At 42.3% G+C, this 23,926-nt stretch overlaps 1 protein-coding gene across 14 annotated transcripts in view; it reads left to right on the top strand.

The window, feature by feature from the left end:
- The window catches only part of ESRRG (estrogen related receptor gamma), a 624,049-nt gene that overhangs the window by 351,054 nt on the left and 249,069 nt on the right, over nt 1-23,926 (top strand). The window contains exon 1 of one of the 14 annotated variants that reach the window (XM_032317743.1): nt 19,063-19,143. The exons of the other annotated variants lie outside the window; for them this stretch is intronic. The gene's annotated coding sequence lies outside the window, so the exon portion shown is untranslated. Of the gene's footprint in view, nt 1-19,062; nt 19,144-23,926 lie in introns of those variants that run through there. 14 annotated transcript variants of the gene reach the window in all.

Genomic DNA, 23,926 nt, shown 5'->3' with positions numbered 1-23,926 from the left:
ATAACCTTGGGCAGGAAGGCAGGAAGGCTAGCCTCTCTGTGCCTTTGGTCCCTCATCCATGGTGAGGATGATTGTGGGGCCCGTCTTAAAAATGGGAGTGAGGATGAAACAATGTCATCCCGATCAAGTCTTTAGAACAGTAACACAAAGTCAAAGCTCAATAGAGCTACTGTTACTGTTAGTCTGGGTGTTACCATTTTAGTGATTCGCTGTCTGAAGAACTAGTTCATGTGTGACGTCTTCTCATCCCTGCCAACAGCCCTTTTCATCTTTTGCAGACAAGTTCTCTTCCGCCTGACCCTCCAGGTCAGTCTCCTACCTTTCCCACAGGCTTCGACTCAAGTGACCTCTGTAAACCACTTCAATGGGACACCTAGGTTCTCTGCCTCGAAGTTGGTATCCACTAAGGCAGAGGCTCAGTGGGTGATTGGAGAGAAGAAAAGTGAGAACAGAGTATTAGTCTCCAAATGACCACCCCACCCCTCCAGGCTTGTCCTGGCCATATGCCTTTTTTTTTTTTTTTTTTTTTTAAGATTTATTTATTTATTTGACAGACAGAGATCACAAGTAGGCAGAGAGGCAGGCAGAGAGAAAGAGGAGGAAGCAGGAAGCAGGCTCCCCGCTTGAGCAGAGAACCCGATGCGGGGCTCGATCCCAGGACCCTGAGATCATGACCTGAGCCAGAGGCTTTAACCCACTGAGCCACCCAGGCACTCCCTGGCCATATTCCTCAACCAGAGGTCACTGCTTCTCAAAAGAAGGGCTCTTCCACGGGACTCCCCTGCTTCCAGATTCTGCATCCGTCCTTTGGGCTTTGGGGTGGTAACAGTTCTTGCGTTAGCTTCTGTGGTTCCTCTTTGTACTATAATTAGTCCCCTCACGATTAGTCCCTCTCCAAGGAAACCCTCCCAGAATCGTCCCAGGCTAAGTGTGCCATCTGTTTCCTTTGGGTCTCTTACTGATATGTTTTCTCATTCTTCCTGGTCAAGATTCTCAAACTTTAGTGAACATATGAATCAATTAGTGAGTTTGTTGAAAATGCAAATTTGCAGATTCTTGAATCTGAACCCTGGAGACTCTGCGTTGTAGGTCTGACTTGGAACCCAGAAATTCACATGATTAACGAGAGCCTGAGGGGGATTCTGAAAGCTAAGAAGTACCATGGCTTGTAAGACATTGCTTTTAACTGTCCTCGTATTTATTTCACTCTGTTCTGAGTTTTATTTCATTTTTTCCAGATTTGTCTTCTCTACAAGACTGTAGCACAGGGAATGCCTCCTATGTGTTAGTTTTTACCTTTATTGCAGTTAATAATCACCCACCTATGAAAGACATTATCATTCTTGTTTTATAAATGGCAAAACCAAAGTCACTTTGAATAGTATACTCAGAGCTGTTCCTTGTCTGAGGTCAGTCCGCCTCTGCATTTCCTGGGGTCCAGAACCTTTGCTCTTCTCATCATGTATTACTACCTGTGCATGATGGAAGCTGTAACAACTTAATATTGGAACAAATATAAGCATAATTGCAAATCAAAAAATAGAATCATTTTAATGATAGAGAACAAACAGGGTTGATGGAGGGAGGTGGGTGGAGGATGTTCTAGATGGGTGATGGGGATTGGGGAGGACCCTTGTGATGAGCACTGCGTGTTGTGTGTCAGTGAACTCCAGAAACCAATAATAATGGTAATAATAATAATAATTAGAATGAGAATGAGAATTGAACATAGTAGCCTCAGAATACCAGGGGAAAGAGTAATTGAGGTTAATTAGTCAAAAATGCTAAGTGTACATTAATTTTATTACCAGTTTTCTCTTTGATGATTTATTTTCATGTTACTCTCTTAAAAAAAAAAAAAAGGATTTATTTATTTCTTTATTGGAGAAAGAGCAAGAAAGAGTGTGTGCACAAGTAGTGGGAGAGACAAGGGAGAGAGAATCCTCAAGTAGACTCCTGCTGAGCTCAGAGCTCAGCCCAGGGTTCAGTCTCACAACCCTGAGATCATGACCTAAGCCAAAACCAAGAGTCCGATGCTTGACCAGCGGAGCCACGAGGTGCCCCTTCCGGTTCCTCTATTTCTTGCCTCACTCTTCCTTTCTCCTCCTTACTTTCTTCTCTGCCTTCCTGGTCAACAGTGTGAACGAAAATGTGATTTGTAAAAAGAATGTCTTCAAAATTAGCATAATCTCTGCAACTGAGAGAGCAAGAGAATTTTTCTCAAAAAATAAAGATTCTGGGGTTTTTATTAAAAGTGATTTATTGAAAATTGTGGTATTTCTCCAAGAGACTTCATGACCAATAAAGAACGTGTTATGGCCTGAAAATATTCATACTGGCAAATTTTTTATGAAGTTATCATATGAAAAAATGCTCATTTCATTTAGGAAGGAAACCAAAATGAAGATGTGAGAAAAATGAACTCAGCTGATTTGGTCACCTAAATGCCGTGTCCCAGTGTAAATGGGCGCCAGTATACTTGCCCCCCACTTTTATTGCCTCTGCTAATGAATTTTTTTTAATTATTTTATTTTATTTTTTTCTACTAACGAATTTTAATTGCTTTCTTTAGCCTGTAAATAATGAGAACAGACCAGGAAAAAAATTGCTGTAAGAACTAGTGCTTTTAAGTACAGTAGCTTGTGAGTGTAATCCAAAAGCACTTGTTAAATGCCTACTGCATATGCTTTCAAAAAATTTACAATATTAGGAATTCCACTCAACTGCTAGTCCATGGATCCTTTGTTTAACTTCTATACTATATATTGTCACTGAGTATCTACCTTTGGGAAAGCATCTTGAGCTCAAGAATTAATGTCAAGGGGCGCCTGGGTAGCTCAGTGGGTTAAGCCGCTGCCTTTGGCTCAGGTCATGATCCCAGGGTCCTGGGATCGAGCCCCGCATTGGGCTCTCTGCTCAGCAGGGAGCCTGCTTCCTCCTATCTCTCTCTCTCTCTCTGTCTGCCTCTCAGCCTACCTGTGATCTCTGTCTGTCAAATAAATAAATAAAAATCTTTAAAAATAATTTTAAAAAATTAAAAAAAAAAAAAAAGAATTAATGTCAAGTTTGTAGGACGAAGATTGTCGTAGAAAGATTGTCGTAGAAACAGTGCTCCCCGGCCTGATTAGTCTCTGTTGTGTATTCCTTCTGACTAGCTCATGGCCCTGAGCAATTACGTAGTTCTCTGTGCTTCATTTTCCTTATCTGTAGGGAAAACGGGCATTGAATAACATAATATCCATCTTAGAGTGTTATTGATAAGAATTAATGAAACACTGGGTCTAAAACATTTGGCAGAGTGACAGTATTATTATTGTTATTGTTCACAGCCACTGCTAAAGTGCCATTATCACAGCACTTGAGAGTCAGACAACTGGTTTACCCTTGGGCTGTAAACCTCAAAACTGATGCCCTGAAAACTAAGCATTGCCTTCAAGAACTGGACAGCTCCAAGTTGTCGACCTGGAGGCAGTAACCAGTTTGCATACCAGATCAAAGGAAGAAAGGATTTGTAAATGAGCTCTATGCTTTTTTCCATTTACTTAACTAATGTTATGGTATTGCAAATTGTGGTCCCAGGGCACTAAGCAATTGAAAATACAGGTAAAAATTCATTTTGCTTCTTTTCAAAGTATTTTCTTGTTACTGCTATTCTTGTTTAAGTGTTTTGTTTTGTTTTGGTTTTGATAGAAGGCACAGGCAGGGAGCAGGGGCAGGGAGGACACTGTGAATCCAAGTCAGCCCATCTGGTTATTTGTGGCCTTTGCTTTAAAGATTTGCTGGGATAAATATTTGCGGTGAATTTGAGATCATGGGTCATTTATTCGCTCAACAAACATTTACTTAAGTCAGGAACTAAGACAAGTAAGATTTTAATTTTTTTCCTAGTTGCCATTAATGAAGTTTGCCACTTTAAAATTTTGTTTGATTCTGAAGATCAGTGTACTCTTTTAATTAATTGCATAAATTAATCATTTTACTCCCAGCTGATGCTGAAAGATCTAGAGTTTGCAAAAGGAAATGTCGGGTATTGTTAGAAAAGAGTGCATACAGCGGTGGAACACACTTTCTAGATCTTTTTTTTGGTTTTTTTGTGTTTTTTTTCCCCCCTCCCTCTCCTGGACCTAAAAGTCTCTTCCCAGCAGGAGGTGAGGTGGACTTGGAAGGGGATACTTGGAATGGAGCTTCTAGAACGAGTCTGTGTGAACAAAGGAGACTGAGCAACTGAGCCCTTCAAAGGAAGATCCAAGTGCCTTTACTGTCTTTGCCTAGCCCTCAGCTCCTCTGCTCGTGTATTCTTAGAATTAGTGTTTTAACCATCCTTGGCCACCTCGTAAAGCTTACCAGTGAGCCTGTCCTATCAGCTGAGGCTCGGTGACCACTTGTTAGGTTGAATTGAAACATCTTCATATAATATCAGTTTCCTTGGTCACATTTGCAAAATGGGAAAAATACAGAGATTCTCTGTCTTCTGACCTCTCTCTCCCTCTGTGGAAGTCTACCCTTACCCTCTCTGGCAAGTGTTAGACTCCATCTAGAATGTTCTTTCTTTATTCTTAATTCAAATTTTAAAGCAACAAAATCCCAGACCATGGCTATCAGTAAACTGCCGTTCTTCACATGACATGTATCTGATAGGATATATGTGTATACGTATATGTCATATATATGTATATATGTGCGTGCACGTGTGTGTGTGTGTGTATATATATATTCTCCTGTTTCCGTTTTAAAGGGATTTGAGCTGTTTTGACTGTTAAATAACTTGAGACAGACGCCCTTCCTCCCAACCATCCCTTCGTTCATCCGTCCACGCAAACAACACACGCACAGTCTCATGTCTGTACCAGGCATTATCTCTCCTATTGGGGAGGCAACACGGAACCAGCTAAGCCAGCCCACATCTCTCATGATGTTCACAGGCTGGCGGGGTATCAGTACTACTATCAGTGCAATGGCCATGTGAAAACACTGCAGTGAGTAGGGACATACCTCTGAAGGAGGGAAATGGGATCTAAGTTCTGAAAGTTGAGTAGGAATTAGCTGAGTGAGAAGAGGGATGATAAAATTAGGTGAGGAAACCGTATGTATTAATGCTCGGAGGCAAAAGTGTTTCTTCCTTCAGAGGAGCTAAAAGTCATTCCAAAAGGCTCTAGAAGAGAGATAGGAATTAGGTACGACCTTCAGATTCTCTTTCACAAATTATTAGAATAAGAGAAAACTGTCATATTAGTGTACTAGGTGTACTGGGAAACGAATATTCTATGAGCGTACCTGGTGCCTAGCCTAGTATTTGGAAGACAAATGGTACTGAATAAATATTATAGATGTTTTCTGGCTGATTGGCTGATTGAATGACTGTGCAATACTATGAAATGAGCTTAATACTTTGAGTTCGGCCTTTCAGTATTTTTTTCATTTTATTATGGAACTGGCAACAATTTAAACCCAACAACATGATTTTTATAATCAAGCAAAAAGTCAATAAAAGAGTAGGCAGGGTTTAAAGTCCTAGTGAGTGGGTGAGTGGGTGGCCAGGTGGTATGTGGAGGATACGGGGTTGGGGGGGTCACAGAGCTGTAAGTGGTATTTGAAGGTTTCCACCTATGGACACTGAATCACCTGGGCCAGAGCCCCTCCGTTAAGCTCTGGTGAGGAAATTGGGTCGTTATTCGTTTTAACTCGGAAATGACCTTCGCCATCTGGAGCTGAAGCAACAGGCAGCTTTCAGCTTCTGGAACCTCTAGCCTAGAATCACGGTTAATATTTTCCACTCAAGTTTTGGGGTGCATTTTCTGGCAGAAGTACAAAAATCTGTAAATACGAACCCTCCCAGGAACTCCAAAGTATATGACCATTATAGACCTGAATTTTCATATTGATGTGATGACCAGTTTAATAGGACCTTATGGTTAGGAACATATGCTTAAAGCCAGTTAGGCCTTTTATTTTATTTTATTTTATTTTATTTTATTTTATTTTATTTTATTTTATTGTTTAAAGATTTTATTTATTTATGAGAGAAAATGAGAGAGAGAGATTTGGGGGAGGAGCAGGGAGAGAGGGACAAGCAAACTCCATGCTGAGCTCAGAGCCTGACCCAGGCCTTGATCCCAGGACCCCGAGATCATGACCTGAGCCAGAGGCAGAGGCTTTAACCCACTGAGCCACCCAGGCTCCCCTAAAGGGTCTCTTTCTTAAAAAATATTTTATTTATTTATTTGAGAGAGAGAGAGAGAGAGAGAGAACGAGCTGGGGCAAGGGCGACAGAGGGAGAAACAGACTCTTCTGTGGAACAGGGAACCCAATGTGGGGCTCCATCCCAGGACCCTGGGATCATGTCCTGAGCTAAAAGCAGACGCTTCACCGACTGAGCCACCCAGGTGCCCTGACCCCAGACCTTCTTTTAAATTATGGGTCTGCCTGGTACCAGCAGTCTGAACTTTGGCAGATTTCTTCACCTCTGGAAGCCTCAGTGTTTAACTGAAAACGGGGATAATAATACTTTTTTAGGGGCTATTGACCCAGACAATGCAAAATATTAACATCCAGTGGCTCTTAGGACTATGCCTGTGACAAAATACGTACTGAATAATATTATTGTTATTTAAAATAATAATAATAATAGCCTAATGTATGCAGAGCCCAGACCCTTCCAGGAGTATATAACCCCTTGAGGTCTTTGACTTTCCCAGGACCCATCATTCTCAGGTCTGTAAATGTGTTTTTGTTCTCAGCTGAGCCTTTATCAGGATCCCCAAACTCACTGATTAGGCTGGCTCTTAGGCGCCAGCCTGAAAAAGAATTTCACTTTGTCAGTATTGGGAAAATATTTGTAAAATAGTACAGTCAATAAATAAATATACTGTAGACTTTGCTTTTAAAAATATATACTGTAGACTTTTGCTTTTAAAAAAATTACCCAGGGGGTAAAAAAAAAAAAAAAAAAAAAAAAAATTCTTGACGTACAATGTTAACTGGGTTTGGTCTCGTATTTGGACAAAGAAATCCCTGCACTGAGCAGAGAGATAAGCGCCTTGACTTGCAGTAGATTAAGAGACCCGCGTTGGTGAGAACAAACCCCGTTGGAGGCGCTCCCCGAGTGCCGCCACATTTAGATTTAAGATTAACTGCAGCCGAATGGTGGAACGGCTGTTTGTTTTATGAAACAATCGCTAATGACATTAAACAGACGGAGCCCCTTCCAACATGATTGTTCATTTGCGATAAACTGAGAGAAGCCCACAAGAGATTGAAAAGGAAAACTCATAAGTGCTTCATTTCGAGGCTCTTAGGATAGTCTATGGGAGCTGACAATTAACGGAAGTGAATGGGAATCTAATTCAGAGCACATTTAGGTTGAGGGAGGGGGTAAGTCGGCGAAGAATCAATGTGACTTTGCTCGCTTTTATATTTATATTCAGGAATTGGGTAATCATAATTTCATGACAAGTTTTCCAAGGAGGATTTTGCCCCTTCTTTTCTTTCTCCTCTTCCTCCCTCCCTCTCCCCCCCCCTCCCTCCCCCCCCTTCATTTGTTCATTTCTCCTACCTCTACAGCCCCTGACAACCGGCACTAAGCATTAGCTGTATTAAAAAGAGTCATATCTATTAGTTCAATTAAACATTAGACATTTACTTCTCAATGTATTTGAAGCCCGATTCAATTTAGGTCCAGCCATTTAAAATTAAGAGAGCAGATCTGTGTACAGACTGTATACAGTTATCTGTAGCTCTAAAGTCTTAATTGCAAATTCTGATAAGGAGTAGACAGGGCTGTCTCTCTCTCTAGACCAAAGGTATTTGCTAATACCTGCAACAGAAAGGTGGTTAGATTCTGAGCTTACGAATTCAGGCTTCCGCCTTTGGATTTTTTTTTATTCAACGTTCATTGTTTGGGAGGAAAACAACACAATTGCAGCAGCATTAAGAGAACGGGTGTGGGGAACATCTCAAAAAAGAGCCTCACTTGTGTTTTCATTATTTTGGTCCAGCTCAAAATTGAAATAGTGTTTATTTAAAAAAAAAAATTGTCAAAGGCCATGTTGCAGCATTAAGCTTTTGTTTTATACACAGAGAAATATATTAATGAAAAGTGTTTTAAGTGCTTATTATAGAGATGGTTTGTTTTGAAACATAGGCTTTTTCCCAGCAGTTTTACACTTCATTGTGTCCCATGAAAGACATTCTAAGTAGAGGTTGTCAGTCCCCCATCAGAAGTAGAGTACTGCTGGGGAACGGAGCCATTTAGGATGTCACTCAAGCAGGACTAATCTAGAGTAGATATCTTATAAATAACCAGCAACGAAAAAACAAATCATTCCTCTCCCCACCAGAGCAGAGAGAATTACTGCTTAGAAGAAGGAAATCTTTATAATAAAGATTTACAGTTTGAATTAGCGAATTGTTTGGAGCAAAGCATTGCACAAAGTTGCAATGACAACCTTTAGATGGCAGTTCAGGCCGCAGTGACAGTGGCTTCATGAGGAGGGGGAGGGCTCTGGGATACCTGCCTCCTTCCCTTTGCTCTCAGGGAGGTGGGGGTAGTACCCTACAAACCTACCGGTTACCGCATATGAGTTCAGGATAACCTTTTTCAATCTCTACTTAATACATCCCTTCCTCGTGCACCTGGCAGATACTTTCACAGTGAATGCTGGCCACGATTTTTTTGGGTACAGAAATTTGTTATACACGTTTAAGGTGATGATTGAGTAGAACGAGGCTCCTTTTTCTCACTTTATGCTATTTCCGTTGGCATTACTTTTCTCTTTAATTATCTGACAGAAATACTGGCTGTTTTAGATATTTGCAGATTCCTTAGCTTTGGAAACTTGTCTTGCCTTGTCCTCTTCTAAACCCCTAAAAGGAGCTGCCTTTTAATTCCTAGGGTGGGGGGAGCCTTTATCAGGACAAATTCTGAGAGCCCTATCTGTCAGGGAGGAGGAACCTGATTTTCTTGATTCCGATAAGTCCGGATTCCTCTTGTTGAAGGTGCGGTTGTGTCCAAGTTGTGGCAATGTGCAGAGAAATGACCGGAACTGCTTTGCTGGGTCAGATCATCTCCTCAATTCCTCTGTTCTAGATCATTCTCTTTTTGATTCCAGGGCCAATCAATGGCCTCTTTCCCAGGCTCTTTGAACCTGTCTGCCATAGTGCCCATTCTGCTATCCGACGTGCATTCTGCTATCCCTTTATACAACATAGAGGAAAAAGGGGGAAGACCTTCTTACATATAGGTTTGGGTTTGGTGTTTTGTTTTGTTTTGTTTTGTTTTGTTTTGTAGCTTGATTTCAATGTGGTTTGTGGGGGGAATGGATTTTATTGACTGCCACAGATCTCCATTTTACTGCATCTGTTCCCACCCAAGCCTGTAAGTTAGAGCACATGCTATCTCCATTTTTCAGGTGAGAAAATTAAAGTACACAGGGTTCCTTAAGACCTGGCAGCAAGAAGCTAGATTTAGCTGGGTGTATCAGAGTTGGGAATGCACCTTATCCTAACCACTTCCGGTTTCTGGTACAAGTTCATCTCCTTAGCCTCCCTGTAACCCTCAGTAGACTGGGCAGGGTCGGGCAGGGCCTCTGGACGGCAGCTCACAGGGGCCCGTCATCCAGGGGGAAGTGTTCCTTGTTTAACCAGAAATTTGTTATACACGTTTAAGGTGATGTTGGCAGAGGCAAATAGCTGCTGGCATGTAAGAAGTTGAAAGACTTTTTAACATTATATGTTGCGAAGTAAATCCTTGGCATACAATTGCATACTGCTTCTCCGTGTCTCAGGCCATTGATCACTTACACTAAAGAGAGACGATTCCATTTCATAAGCATCTCATGAGTGTGTTCTCTGATAGGGCCCCCTGAGAATCCACTGCTCTGGGAGACTGGGTGGGGGGAGTGGACTGCAGCCCCCGAGTTCAAGGTCATTCTTCCCTCCTCTGTGAGGACCCTGTGAGGTAAATACAAGTAACTATGGCTAACGGTGAACTTCGTTTCCCCCAACAACAGTATAACGTGCTGTTCTATATGATAAATATATATATATATATGTAAAATTAATAATTCAGGATAAGAAATTCTGTATAAAACACGAATGATACAGTTACTTTGACAGTTCATTCAGTATTTATTTAACCAAATGCTCCCGTTTCATAACGGTAGCCGAGTTACACGGGCTCTGAGATCCAGGCTTCCCGTCTGCATGAAACAAAGACAAACCATGACTTGAAATTCCCAAACTGATTTCTGCTTTGAAGACACGTCGTGTCATTAGCTACTGGGCTAAAATTTAATATAAAAACATGATTTAAGAAGTTATAGAACATCAACAATTTACCAGTTTATTGCTTTCAAGAAAATAAAGTCAAATGTTGTGAAGAATATCTTATTTCATTCAGAAAACAGTGGAAGAGTTAAAGATATGGACTGCTTCGGAACCCATTAACTATCTTTTGTGTAGCCCCTTCTCTTTATCGTTCTTTGCAAATGTGTGCATGGAATACCTGAAATAGATCAACAAAAAAAGATACACTATCCTTCTTCCACGTTCTGTCATCATCTGCCTCTTTTAAGGAGGCCTTGTTACATGTTAGCATATTTGATGTCCCTGTCACCGTCTTGAAATATTCGTTGAATGAATGGATGGATGCCTTCCCATCTGTGTCGTCAGTTCTCAATTATCCATTATAATGGAGTTGAAATAGGAAAGGAGCGTATGAGAGTGAAATCCACAAATCACTGAGAAAGTTCATGTGAGCCACTACTTTCAAAGCTTCCCACCAAATCTTTTACCCAACATGATGAAAACATGCCAAAAAAAAAAAAAAAAAAAAAAAAGGCCTCATACGAGTTCTTTCCGGTGTTCTGGCTCTGACTTAAATACTAAGGGATACGATTCTGATTTAGGGATTGAAACAAATACCGAGATAGAGCCTAGATGCTGAGTGACTGCCTCTGGGTGAGCACAGGGATATAGGTTAGGCCAAATTCATTCTTCCTGCCTAGTGTTTAAAAGATTTTATTTTTTACAGGAGTTGGTAAACTAAGAGAGAAGGAGGAAAGATGCTCCCTCAAGGATGTTAACCAAAGAGAGTCAGCAGTCCCTTTTGTAAGGGGATAGAGAAGGGAGAACACAATTTCAATGATCTAGGAAGTACTGTCAGATACAAGACTCTGGAGTAGACGTGTGAGATATTTCTGTCCTTTTGAAAAAGCGAATCCTGACATAGGACTGCCTGTGTGTGTGTGTGTGTGTGTGTGTGTGTGTGTGAGAGAGAGAGAGAGTGTGTGTGCGCGCGTGTGTGTGCATGTATGTGGTCTGGGGAAAAGATGGGATTCCCTAGGGCCTGGACCCCTTGGAGGAATGAATAGACTTTGTCTAGGTCACATACATTCTTGGTCTTGTGTTTCAGAATATTTGGAAGGAAGGAATTTTTTTTTCCTTCTCTTTGAAAATGTCTAGCTGCTTCCCATGAAGTTACTTTAGAAAGCTCTTAGAGTTTGGGAAGAAAAAGGTGGCAGTAAAATCAGCAGGGGTTCTGACTCCAGCCCTGTGAGCAAGTAGAGTATGTAGGATGGCCTCACACCAGCAGAGCTGACGCCGCCAGTGGTGCTGTGACTGAGCAGCACACACCCAGGACGGCCCACTCTGTGTGGCATGCATGGTCCTGGTGACGGATTCTGTTCCAGTTCAGAACATGTCGACAATGGATGCATACCTGGTTTTCCTTCATACCGCCCCCCACCCCTGCCTCGGATATTTGAAACCGGGCTTTCTTACATACAGATATGAAGTCACAATACATATTTAATAGCCCCAAATAGGCTTTGTTTTTCAGTTAGGAAATTATGTATGTGTAATTATTTTTTTTTTCTTTTTGAGAGAAAGTTGGGAGGAGGGGTAGTTGAGAGAGAGAGAGACAAGCTTAAGCAGGTTCAGTGCCCAGGGCCAGGACAACATCACTCGATGTCACAACCCTATGGTGACCTGAGCTGTGATCAAGTCAGAAGCTTAAGCAGCTGAGCCCCGCAGGTCCCCTTTATGCCTTAAGTTTATTCAGACTGTACCTATGGACTTCGTTAAAGGACTACAGTGTATGAATGTAAGGGTATATACACTATAATGTATTTGCATGTCTATTAGAAAATATGCAGAAAGCCCAGATGTACCTCTAAGATTTTTGTTCTCTTTTTCTCTGAGTTTTTTGAATGGAACGTAGACTTCAAGATAAAAGGAGACCCATAAGAAGTAGTATTAGTTTATTGAACTCCTTTACTGATATTTTCTTAGACTTTTTTTTTTTTTTGAAGAAGGGTGGTAGTAGTAGTTACAATGGACTTTAAAAATATTCTTTGATGGTTTTCTTCTGCCATGCCTCATAAATACCAGCCTCCTTTAATATGGACGAGTCCAGTATCACACACCAAGCAAAAGTCTCTGAGTAGTCATCGAAAGCATCCAACTGAGTTGGCATATCTTTGCAAAGGAGTGAGTGTATCCAAAAGCACTAGTGTTTGGTTTTAAACTCAACACAAGAAACGTGTTTATTTATGCACAGGAGCTTCTGAGGATACCGCTGTGTGTGCATGCATGTGTGAGGACCTGTGTGCATGTGTGTGTGTATGTGCGTGTGTGTGTGTGCGTGCACGTGTGCACACGCATCCTTTGGCTTTGGTTTCAGCTGCCCATGCCAACCAGTAAGGGCTGTTAAGTTATGAAGACGGCGGCGTCAGCTGTAGTCTGTCCCCTGATAGAAGTGAGACATCGTCTTGGTACAAGTTTACCTCTAGTTCCCAATCTTGCCTTTCTTGAATTTTCTGTCTTTTCATGAAACTACAATTGAGAAGACAGCAGAGGATTCTCATTGAACAATTTTCTTCTGAGCAGCACAACAGGGGCACCCGGGTGGCTCCGTCTGTCACGGGTCTGACTCTTGGCTTCTGCCGAGATTATGATCTCATGGTCCCGAGATAAAGCCGCCCGGTGAGCTCCGTGCTTGACGCAGGGTCGGCTTGGGATTCTCCCTTCGTGTCTCCCTACTGCACGTCACCCCCGCACCCCCGCTCAAGCGTGTGGCAACTAATAAATAAACTAATAAACTAATGAAATAAACTAACAAATCTTTAAGCATCGTAATCATTTTATTCTTAGTTCTCCCTCTTATCCAGTGAAGTACCACCGCTGAAAACCCAGCTTATCAGGCAAGAAATGGAAGCCCAGCAGCGTTAGATAACTTGCCCCAGGGACGCCTGGGTGGCTCAGTGGGTTGAGCCTCTCTGTCTTCGGCTCTGGTCATGATCTCAGGGTCCTGGGTTCGAGCCCGATGTCGGGCTCTCTGCTCAGCGGGGAGCCAGCTTCCCCAACTCTGCCTGCCTCTCTGCCTATTTGTGATCTCTGTCTGTCAAATAAATAAATGAAATTAAAAAAAAAATGACTTGCCCCAGGCTGGACGGCTAATAAGAGGCCTCAGTGGACCCAGACCTGGGTTCCAGAATTCACACTGTCCAACACTGGGCTGTTCTTCTACAATACTACAATATAGGGGAGGTGTCTATAAAGGAAGAAGTGTGGGAGACTGAGGCCGTTAGGAATTCCCATCCTACTGAACGCGTGCTGGGCTCACCTGTTCCTTGGTTTGGTTGTTTGTAGTGTTCCCGCTCAGCCGCTCTTTCCGAGGACAGGAGGACCTCTGGCAGTGCTTGCCGGGGGTAAAGAGAGGTGTGTTTCTCCTGTTTGCTTCAGGAAAGAAACACACATAAAAGTAAAGAATTAGTTCCTGTCTGGCATTTTATCAACTTCACAAAAACTTTTATTTTTTTTTTTTTTCTCTAGAGGCAGCTGGGATGGATTGTTGCAAAGTGCCTACCTGTTCAATAAGAAATCTATTCCCGCCTGTCACAGGCACCTGCAACTTCCCTTGATAGAACTTTTCAGGAAATGGAAATGAAGTGTGTGTGAAATTTCGTATACAGAGAGAAGGCAGAAAAAAAGAGATGTTTTGCTCTCTTGCTTTTGAAACAGAGAGCAAATCTGGCTTTTTTTCTTTCTTTCTTTCTTTTTTTTTTTTTTTTCCACTTGGTTTTTAAAAGCTCTTTGTAAATAAAACACTGACCTCTTGTTTCTCAGTCTCCTCATCTGTTAAATGGGAACAGTCACCTTTCCAAGGGCCTGGATAGTTTAGGGTAAAGATCAAGTGAATTTGGAATGAAAATATCTCTCTTTTCTTTTGCTGTGGCTGAGGGCTCCTTGAAGTCACCAAGCCACAGAACAAAGATGATGGCCTTTATCATGTAGAGAGTGGATGACCAGATGGCAGAGCCCATTCTATATAATGACTCTCACTCTGGTGGTTTGTAATTTATGAAGTAGCCTTCTAATCAGAGGCGCTATTGGCTGCTGGAGAACTCTGCCACAGCATGGAAACAGCTTCTTCCAAAAAGGAAGGAAAAAAAAAAAAAAGAACATCAACCTAATATTCTTCCACCTAATATGATAAACAGTCTAAAGCAGAAGATTATCAGGGAAAATTCTTATTTTTATTTCATAATCCTTGAGGAAAGGAGATAGGGATAAGTTAGTCAGGGAGACCTTTCCCCTTAACTTTCTGAAGGAAGGGGCAGCGACCGTCGCAGCTGCACTTGTGTCTTTATGGCCCGTGTGTCTCCCGAGCCCCGATGCCCAGGCCTGGGGGCGGGGCATGGGGGGAGGGTGAAGGGTGGATGGAAGGAACAGGCAGACAATGAAAGGGGTTTGCACCGCTGGGATGAGGCAAAAGACTCTTACCAAATGTCAGTAGCTGCCGTTTGCCCTATAAATCATAGACATCAAAAAGATAGTGGAGGAATTTCTCTGATCTCCGTAACCAAAACTTTAAAAAAAAAAAAAATCAGACATACAACGAATATGGTGATAATTCTGGAACCCTTCCTCACTGTCTCGAAGGTCTTGCCCCTTCGTCTCTTGCACTGAAGCTACAATTCCCGCCGTCCGCGACCGCAGTTCTTTTTATGATATGACAAAGGCCTTGAGGATCTGGCGATAGCTGAAGTCACAGTTTCCAGAGAACTTTGCTTGATTTAGAGGCGTACGCTGCCCCATTTTCTCTTGAGCGTGTAAGAAGACTAAGAATAACCCATCCTCTCTACTTGGTGTTGGGTACATTTTCAATCTGGCATGCCAAAATTCCCAACTCCAGGGTGAGAAATAAATCTGTTTCTTTGAATAGCAACAAGAACGATGGGTAAGCATGTTACAGGGGTGGGTGATGAGGGCGGGTAGTGGCGCTAAATGGAATTTTATGTTCCTATGAACCATTCAGTGCAAAATGATGAGTCCTGCCTGATTAAGCAATGCTCGCGTTTATGGCGAGAAAATGGTTAAACGTAGAGCACTCTCTTAAGGTATTTAAGGTATGTGAATGCTTTGCTTCTTTACTGAAAGCACATCAGGGAAATGGATGGTGCATCTCATTTGCTTCAGTCGAAACAGTTTAAACTGTCATGGCTTTGAGTCTTTAAAAAAAGAAGGTAAATAGCTTCTACAGTAAAGAATTATACCTGCAGTATGTTCTTCCGCAGGTGGTGGCCAGGCCCCTATCAGCTTGTCAATTTCTGACATTGGGTTGTCACTATCTCACTGGACAGTAGGCTGCTGGCACACATAGGAAGGGGTCACAGCCTATGGAGTTTCCATTTTTTTAAGCCAAGGTGCTAGCGGTAGCATAATCTCTGAATGAATTGCATTTAAATGGGGTTAGGAAGAAGAGCAATAAGGTAAGAAGAAATGCTTTGAGAACGGCTATTCATAATCAGAAAAGCCAAGAGATATTAAAAAAAGATCACAGGCTATTACAGAATAACAGCTTTTTAAAGCAGTGCTTTGAAAACTAGAAGTAGAATAGAGACTAATAGACGACGAATAAAGGCGGCTTTCTTTGGAGAGAGAGAATGTCTCCAGCAAGTGGAATGTGGTCCTGAGAGGTAGGCGCGCAGGAAGGCAAGCCCCGAGTAGAGGAGCTATTTTGTTCTCTCAGCGGCGATAGGTCTCCCAGATTAGAAGCATCAGTGCCCTCTGTTGTTAGCAAGAGAACTGCAGAACTGCCTGAACAGACCAGGCGATTTTGTCTTGTACACAGACCTCTCTCCAAACTGTAATTGATGGTCATCGGTCGGGACAGGAAGGAGAGAACAAGGAAGGGACAGAGGAAGGAACTGATCGATCTGTGGTCACCTTTGCATTATTGGAGCACTACGGTCCGAATGTTTAAAACATGAAATGTATTAAATACGTTGTTTTTTCCTGGCCTAGCTCTTTGAGTTTCTTCACATAGAGGGGAAGCTGTGATGTAAATTTAGTAATGATGAAGACCGGGTTCATAATGGGAAAGTTCTGGTAACTTCATCGTGATTCCTCTTTTTTGGTTGTTTTTGGTTTTTGTTTTGGCAAACCTGTTTTTACGCATCAACATTCAACTTGGACGGAAAAACACTGATCCCGTGCTGTCCTTGGCCCAACGTATGTGCCTCAGAGATGCTGCTTCTCTGTTGTCAACGTGGAAAGCACAGCGGAAAAGGCAGTGGAAACTTTTCCGAGACACTAACATAACATTAAAATGAACGTTGCTCCGTTATGTGTTTTACTAAATGGAAGATCACTCCAAAAATGACAACTTCATTCAAGCAGATCATCTGGAATTACATTAACCAGCTGCCGTTAAACAGCTGAGGACCACGGAGACCATTTTGCTCTGCACAGCCCGGGGACGGGGCAAGGCACTGTGCAGAACACATTGTGCTCCTTTCAACCCACACACAGTTCCTCCCCAGCCTGCTTGTTGCCAAACACTGGGCTTTCTAATCACTTTGTATTCAGTCAGGGATCCAGGAAGTCCAAATCCAGCACACAAATGCAGAAGAGCTTAGCACAAGCAGCTTTAACAGGTGCCGTTGGTGAGGTTTTAGGGAACCTGAGAGACACGACAAACAATGGGCCATGTTGGTCAGCGGCATCTGTTTGCACCGGTCATTGAACAGCAGTTTGCCACAGAGGCCGGTTAATTGATCCTTAAGTGATGGCATAACAGTGCAAAAAATAATAATAATAATAAATATTTAGACACCTTAGCTGTGCTAATCCCCTGCAAACAGATCGCTGTTGGAGGTCTCTTGTCTGCTCCCCCTCCTCTGTAGAGTGCCAGGAACAGAACGCAGTGGGGTAAAGAGCGTGTACCTGCTCAGAATTAAAAGGAATGGACGGAAGATCTGATGGAAGCAGGTGCCTTCCTATTTTGAAAATAATCAACGGGGGAATGCCACCGCATAAGCGTAGATATGGTCGGAGGGGGCACTGTCCTTGTCTGCTAGCATAGCCGCACTCCAGCGGACCATGCCTGGGTGCCACATCTCCTGATTATTTCTAGGTTGTGAAGTCCGCTTGGGTTGGTGGTAGATTTGCTCTCCTGGCCACACTCCAGCTCGCTGTTCTCCATAACAACACTTGATTAGAGTGAGTTTGGGAAAAAGTGGCTAAAACTACAATATCCTTCCAAATCCTATCACTTTTTAGACACAGGGATGACTTATATTCCCCCTAAGGAAGAGGAAATTGGGAATTGACAAAAAGTTCATGAACCTCCATGCATGCCCTGAGCCAGTGCCACAGGAAAACCTTAGAGGATCCTGTGTGTTTAGATAGAGCAAACTGCAGAAGAAACTTGAAAAACCTGCATTAAGGTAGAAAACAGCCTACATAATAGTTCTATTAATATTCAGGCTCTTGGTTTGGTACTGATAGTAGAAGAAGAGAGAGAGAGAAGGGAGGCTGCCTTTTAAGTTCTTGGAAATTACAGGGGGAAGTGTTCGCTTCTGCAGTTGGGAAAACATTTGACTATTTTGTTTGTTTTCCTTATTCTGCTCATTCGGGATAAAAAATGAGGTCGGCGCCAAATTAGAGTAGTTCGACATTTGGTATCACAAAATGTCCATTTCTTTCCTGTCTGGGTAATGTGGATTAAAAAATGTGATACTTGTAACTGTTCCGAGGAGGCCTTGATCAAAGGTGTACATTTGCAGGTGAATTGAGTCTCCACTTGATGATAAATTCCAGCTTTACTCTCTGCTTCAAAAAGCCTTTTCTTTTCTAAACTATATTTGAAAATCAATGATTATACCCCAATATGGTATTATTAGAACACATACACATTTAAGTTTTTTTGTTTTGTTTTGTTTTAAAGGTTTTATTTTTTTATTTGACAGAAAGAGAGTTCACAAGTAGGCAGAGGCAGGCAGAGAGAGAGGGGGAAGCAGACTCCCCGCTGAGCAGAGAGAGCCCGATTCAGGAGTCAATCCCAGGACCCTGAGATCATGACCTGAGCCAAAAGCAGAGGCTTTAACCCAGTGAGCCACCCAGGTGCCCCAAGATTTTTGTTTTAAGAATAAGGACCCTATTTCAGGAGTATTTATTATTCAAAGCACACATGACCAACATCCTAGATTTAATCTTTATAAAACCTCCTTTCTAGTTCATTTGCGGGAAACCAAAGCCAAATGGAGTTGATGGAATAAGCAACATTATAAACAACACTGTATACAAAATAAGGGTGAAATTTGGTGGGACAGCACTCAGGAATCATGTGGGGTTTTTTGTTTGTTTGTGGGGGTTTTGTTTGTTTGCGTCCTGAACATCGGTGTTCCTTGAATTATACCAAAACGCCATTTTCATAGATTAATCAGGTTTTCCTATTTGAATATACTCTTTCTTTAAGTTGGTTCGCTTCTCTCACTGTAAAAATCAGTAAACTGAGGCTTAAAGAGATTGCATGACAGTCCGAAGTTCATAGGAGAGCCCAGATTGGAGAGAAAGAACCTATAGATATTTTGGTATTAAGCGTCTATAAAGTGTTTGATAGAAGCGTAATTCCTAGTTTAGAAGGATATGCAGTGGTTGTTGCCTGTACGTTCAGTTCTTCCACATTCCTGTATCGGGGATATCTGGAGAAATCAGAGAGAAACTGCTGGTGGGGGCAGGGGCCGGGAGGGGGCAGGGGTTCAGCCCTTTCATTACACCGTGTTTTGATGATGTAAAGGAGCCTTACCAAGGGACCGAGCTGTGCAGATTATCTCGTGAGGACCCAGCACTGGGACAAAGGTAGGCGAGCACTCCCCTTATTTTATCTGTGGTCTTGCCACCCAGTGGGCTGGGGGATGGAAGAACCTGCTGGAAGAGAAAGAGGAAGCCTGGTAGAACGGGGGCCATGACTTTGGAGTTGTCTCTCTCTGCCACTGATGAGCTGACTTGTTCCAAGGCAGTTTAAATAACCTCTCAGGGTGTTTGTTTCAGAATCCATGGGGCCGGAAAACTAATACTATTTATTTCACAAAGAGGTAAAGGGGCTAAAGGAGATTATGCATGTACGAGGATTTTGGAAGCTTTAAAGCGCTATGTTTGTGCTAGAAATGAACAAAATAAAACAGGTAGGCCTATAAAATGTGTCAATCCCATTAGGGCCAGTTTCCTGGGTTCTTAGATGAGGTTTCCTTTGCTAAGTCCTACTGATTGTTACTGATATTAATCCCAGGCCTTTTGAATATGTTGAAGAAAAAAAATTTTAAGTGAAATTAAGCTGTTTTAAGGGAAATGTTTGGAATTTTATGCAAATAAGGATGACAAAGCAAAGCCGAATGGGGTGTGTGTGTGTGTGTGTGTGTGTGTGTGGTGTGGGGGACATAGTGCACACGCGGTTCGTGTATTTGATGAGTAGGCAGTTTCTGGCTTCGGGAACGGATTCTGGTTGCCTTAGTGTGACGGCTCTCTAAGATCTCCAAGTTAAGGGGTGAAGACCCAGTGGGTACTTTTAGTCTTTCTTCAGAGGTTCACCCCAGGCCCATCTATTTATACAGACGAATTGTCAGCTACAGAGTATAAATGAATGATATACTCTTACAAGTGATTCCTTTAAAAATTAATAAAACTGATCTGCATTTTCCAATTTGATCCAATTCTTGTTCTGTTATCATATAAGGAAAAAAATGCTATGAAAATGAAGAACTTTAAGCAAAGAATTCTTTTAAAAAGTTGGCTTCGACATCTCTTCCACTTCCACTTCTGTGGATACCAAAGTGGAATGTAGAACATGATATGCATGAAATGCCCATGAGCTGATTTTGCCTATAAGTATCCATGCTTTATCGGTTCGGTCTTCTTTTTCTTTTAATCAGCCTCCCTGGGGCCTACCGTACCTTCCTCCCATCCATGCAAAGCATGTGTCATAGCAGAAAAAGCACAGCTGCCAGTGACAGAGGGTCCCGGGGTCACATCTTGGTTCTGTCACATAGTGTCTGGGTTTTCTTGGGTCACTTAATGTCTGAGTTTCATTTCCTTTTTTTCATTTCTTCCCAAAATGGAATCATGATACTATCTATTTATATATATATGATTAACATTAAATTAGATTTTTTACACAGTAAGAGAAGGCTATTGTTATTTTTATCTCACCGAACCTCTTGGAGGCGGAACAGAATCATGTATGTGAAGTGCACGGCGTAGTGCCGGGGACATAGGAAGCTCTTGACAAACGATTTCTGTTTTTCTTTGACGAAAACTCTGCTGTAAAACTTACTGAATCCTCTATCAAATAATAATACCACTTGATACTTATATATTTCTTTACAATTTGCAGAATGAGTTTCGTACTCAAATAACTGCCCTATAAGGAAGACTGACATATAACTATAAATCACCGTAACAGATTAAAAAATAGTAGCCACACTGTTGAGTCTGTCTTGCAAAGATGAGGAAGCGGAGTACAGCGAGCTTAAGTAACTCGGTCAAAGACAAATTCCTCATAAGGGGCAACGCTGACTGGAAGGTGGTGCCGCCTCCCAACCAGTAGCCCAAGCAGCTTGCATGGCTCGATGCAGGGGCCTAGAGCATGGGCAAAGGGGGTCACCGCAGCCTTTCACCGCAAGAGGGTAAAGATTCCTTTCCCTAGCACAGTGACCGGAACAGAGCAAGTACTGGGTCAGTGTTTATGAAATGAATGAAAGAAGGAAAAGCCAAATTCAAGAGCAGATGAGAAAAGTCAGGGAGTGGTATCTTTGGGAGACCTAGCTCCAAATGACGTCTGGTTATAAAAAGGGAAATGACTGTCCTGTGCTGAGTCCTTGCATGGTCCAGCCGGCAATTTCTGGAGGAATTTAAGACTCTCTTTTTGACCCTAGCAAAGTAGGCTGCAAACTTTGGTAAATAGAGCAGAAACAGAGGCATTTGCTAATATGGAACCAAAATTAAAACCTGCTCAGGGAACTACAGAAAAATGTACTTGCCTGATCTCACCTGGAGAGTGAAACAAATGGGTACTAGAGAAAATCTAGTCAAATGACATCATGAAGGCTGATGAAGCTCCAGTGGCAGGAAGCCAGCAATATTGCTAGAAGAACAGATGGAAGATGGGACACATTTGTAGCCAAAAAGAGACTACTCATAGGTAACACAGCATGCATTGCCAGGAATAAAGATGGTGAGACGCAGAAATAACCTCTATAAGTCCTATGTTGTGTGCATTTCTCAAACTTACTTTTTAATTGTTGCCTGTATTTTGAAACTCTTTGGCGACGGTCCGTGGATTCCTAGCGGTGTTGAGCCTTTGCTCTCGGGAGTGTGTTCAGGGGGCGTGGCTGTGTCTGCGTGTGCGACGCAAGCACGCAGGGCTAGACTCTGATGAGGTAAGGGGTTTGATTGAAACATCAAATGAGTTACTCTCTGAATATTGTACAGTTGATGTTTACTCTCTAAGGAAGAGATGTAGGCTTACATCTCTCTTGTGTGTAAATATTTTGCTTAGCACCTAGTACAGTGCTAACAACAATGTGATAAATGCTTGCCAGGCATAGTATAAATAAATAAATTGATCTGATGCCTTGAAGTTTGGTGGTATTCCTCATTTTCTTGCCATTCGTTTAGACACAAAGTTAAAGAGGCACTAGCAGATCATGCATTTCTTACTCTCCCATAGTTTCTTGGATTGATCCCTTCAGCTTTGTTCTCTTAAAGCACTTAACCCTTTCATACCTCTCTATCAGCACCTTAGTTGAAAAGAGGGATCCAGAATAAAGGAACAGACCCACGCTCCATGTGGCACCAAGTTCAGAGCAATCGCGAGTAGAGGAAGGTCTGAAACCTGGCAGCTGGAAATAGAGTGGCTAGAGCTCGGTCAAGTGTCCTAGGAGTTTCCTAATTAGGAAAACTTGAATATTATGAAGATTATCGTCAAGTTGAGGTGGGCTAGGAAATGCTGAGCCCAGCCCTAGCACACGATCAGCTTGTGACCCGTAGCGACGCTGACCATGAACCCGACGGAGGATGGGGGCGATGCTGGCGATGGGAGAGTGCTTTGTGGCGAACAGCCTGCTGGGCAAACTCTTGAACGGAATCATGCCAAGATCTGCTTCTGGTTTATGTTTCTGGGTCCAAGACTTCCTTCAAATATCCTCTTTGTTCTTGGAAAATTTTAAGCCAACCCTCTAAATTAAATTACCCTGAAGACCAGTAACTTTGTGTTTTTAATATGCAGGATTTACTAAATTGTATGGCATAGCCAGAGACACGGTTTTATGACTGAGCTGTTTATCCCATGATACTCAGGGGTCACTTTGAGGATGGTGTATTGTTTTTGCCACCTTGGCCCACATTCCTACCACTCAGAGCAAATGTCTAGATTGTGCCTGTGTTGTAACTTTTTTTTTTTTTAAGATTTTTTTTTTTTTTTTTTTTTTGGGGGGACAGAGGTTACAAGTAGGCAGAGAGGAAGAGAGAGAGAGAGGGAAGCAGGCTCCCTGCTGAGCAGAGAGCCCGATGAGGGGCTCCATCCCAGGACCCCGAGATCATGATCTGAGCAGAGGCTTATTAACCCACTGAGCCACCCAGGCGCCCCATCCATATTCTAACTTTTCTGGGATCGACTTCTTTTCTCATACTTAGCAAATTTGGCAAAGAGAGAAACTTGTGCTGTATGCCACGGGGGCAAATTCGTGTCTGCAGTTGGAAAGCACACCTTTTACAGTGAGCGGTAGTATAACTAGCAGCCTCTGTGCCTGGGTTTCTAATGACTCTTCCCGCAAGGCTGTGACTTTGACCAGAGGAGGAACTCGCGCCATGAAGCAGGTAGACTGGAGGCTGCAGACCTTGTGGGAGTTAAGAATTCCGTCTTTAATAACTGAAGCGAAGTAGAGACACACTATCCTTCTCATTCAGTGCACATTTTGCATGTATCAGGGAAGGCAGAACTCTCTCTTTTCTTGAGGTAAAAAATCTCCCAAAACTTGGAAGTTTGAGGTTTTTTTGTTGTCTGGGCAAGTCCAACACCAGAGGGCGATGTGAACACAACATTTTAACTACTTTTTAAATGAAGTTTATTTTTGGTATGTCAACAAAATAAGCATATTGTGTGTTCCCAACCCTTAATTTTTCTTTGTAGGTTTTTTTTTCTTAGTAACTGAAATTTTATTCATTCTTCTCATTTTTTTCCCTTTTCAAACTACTGAAAGATTAAGAACTCAGTCATTCCTTTAACTGGTATTTATTGAGTACCTACTATATGCAAGATAGGCAAGATAGCATATTAAAAGTTTAGAGAGGGTCAGTGCAGGAATGCGTAAAGGCTCATTAAATAAGTATTTATCAGTCAACTGGCAAATACAAGCCATTCTGACAGAGGCTGTTAAAATGAATCAGGAAGCTCCTGTCCTCAAGGAACTTACAGTCCATTGAAAAAGGGTGATTCTAGGCTTCTCTTCTGTCATTAAAGACAGACTTCCACTGGGGCATCTGGGTGGCCCAGGCGGTTAAGCACCTGCCTTTGGCTCAGGTCTTGATCCCGGGATCCTGGGGTCAAGCCCACCTAGGGCTCCCTGCTTAGTGGAAGCCTGATTCC

Source organism: Mustela erminea, chromosome 17, assembly GCF_009829155.1.
Source record: "Mustela erminea isolate mMusErm1 chromosome 17, mMusErm1.Pri, whole genome shotgun sequence".
Taxonomy (NCBI): Eukaryota; Metazoa; Chordata; class Mammalia; order Carnivora; family Mustelidae; genus Mustela; species Mustela erminea.
The sequence above is the reverse complement of the archived record's forward strand: the minus strand, read 5'-3'. Positions and strand labels throughout refer to the sequence as shown.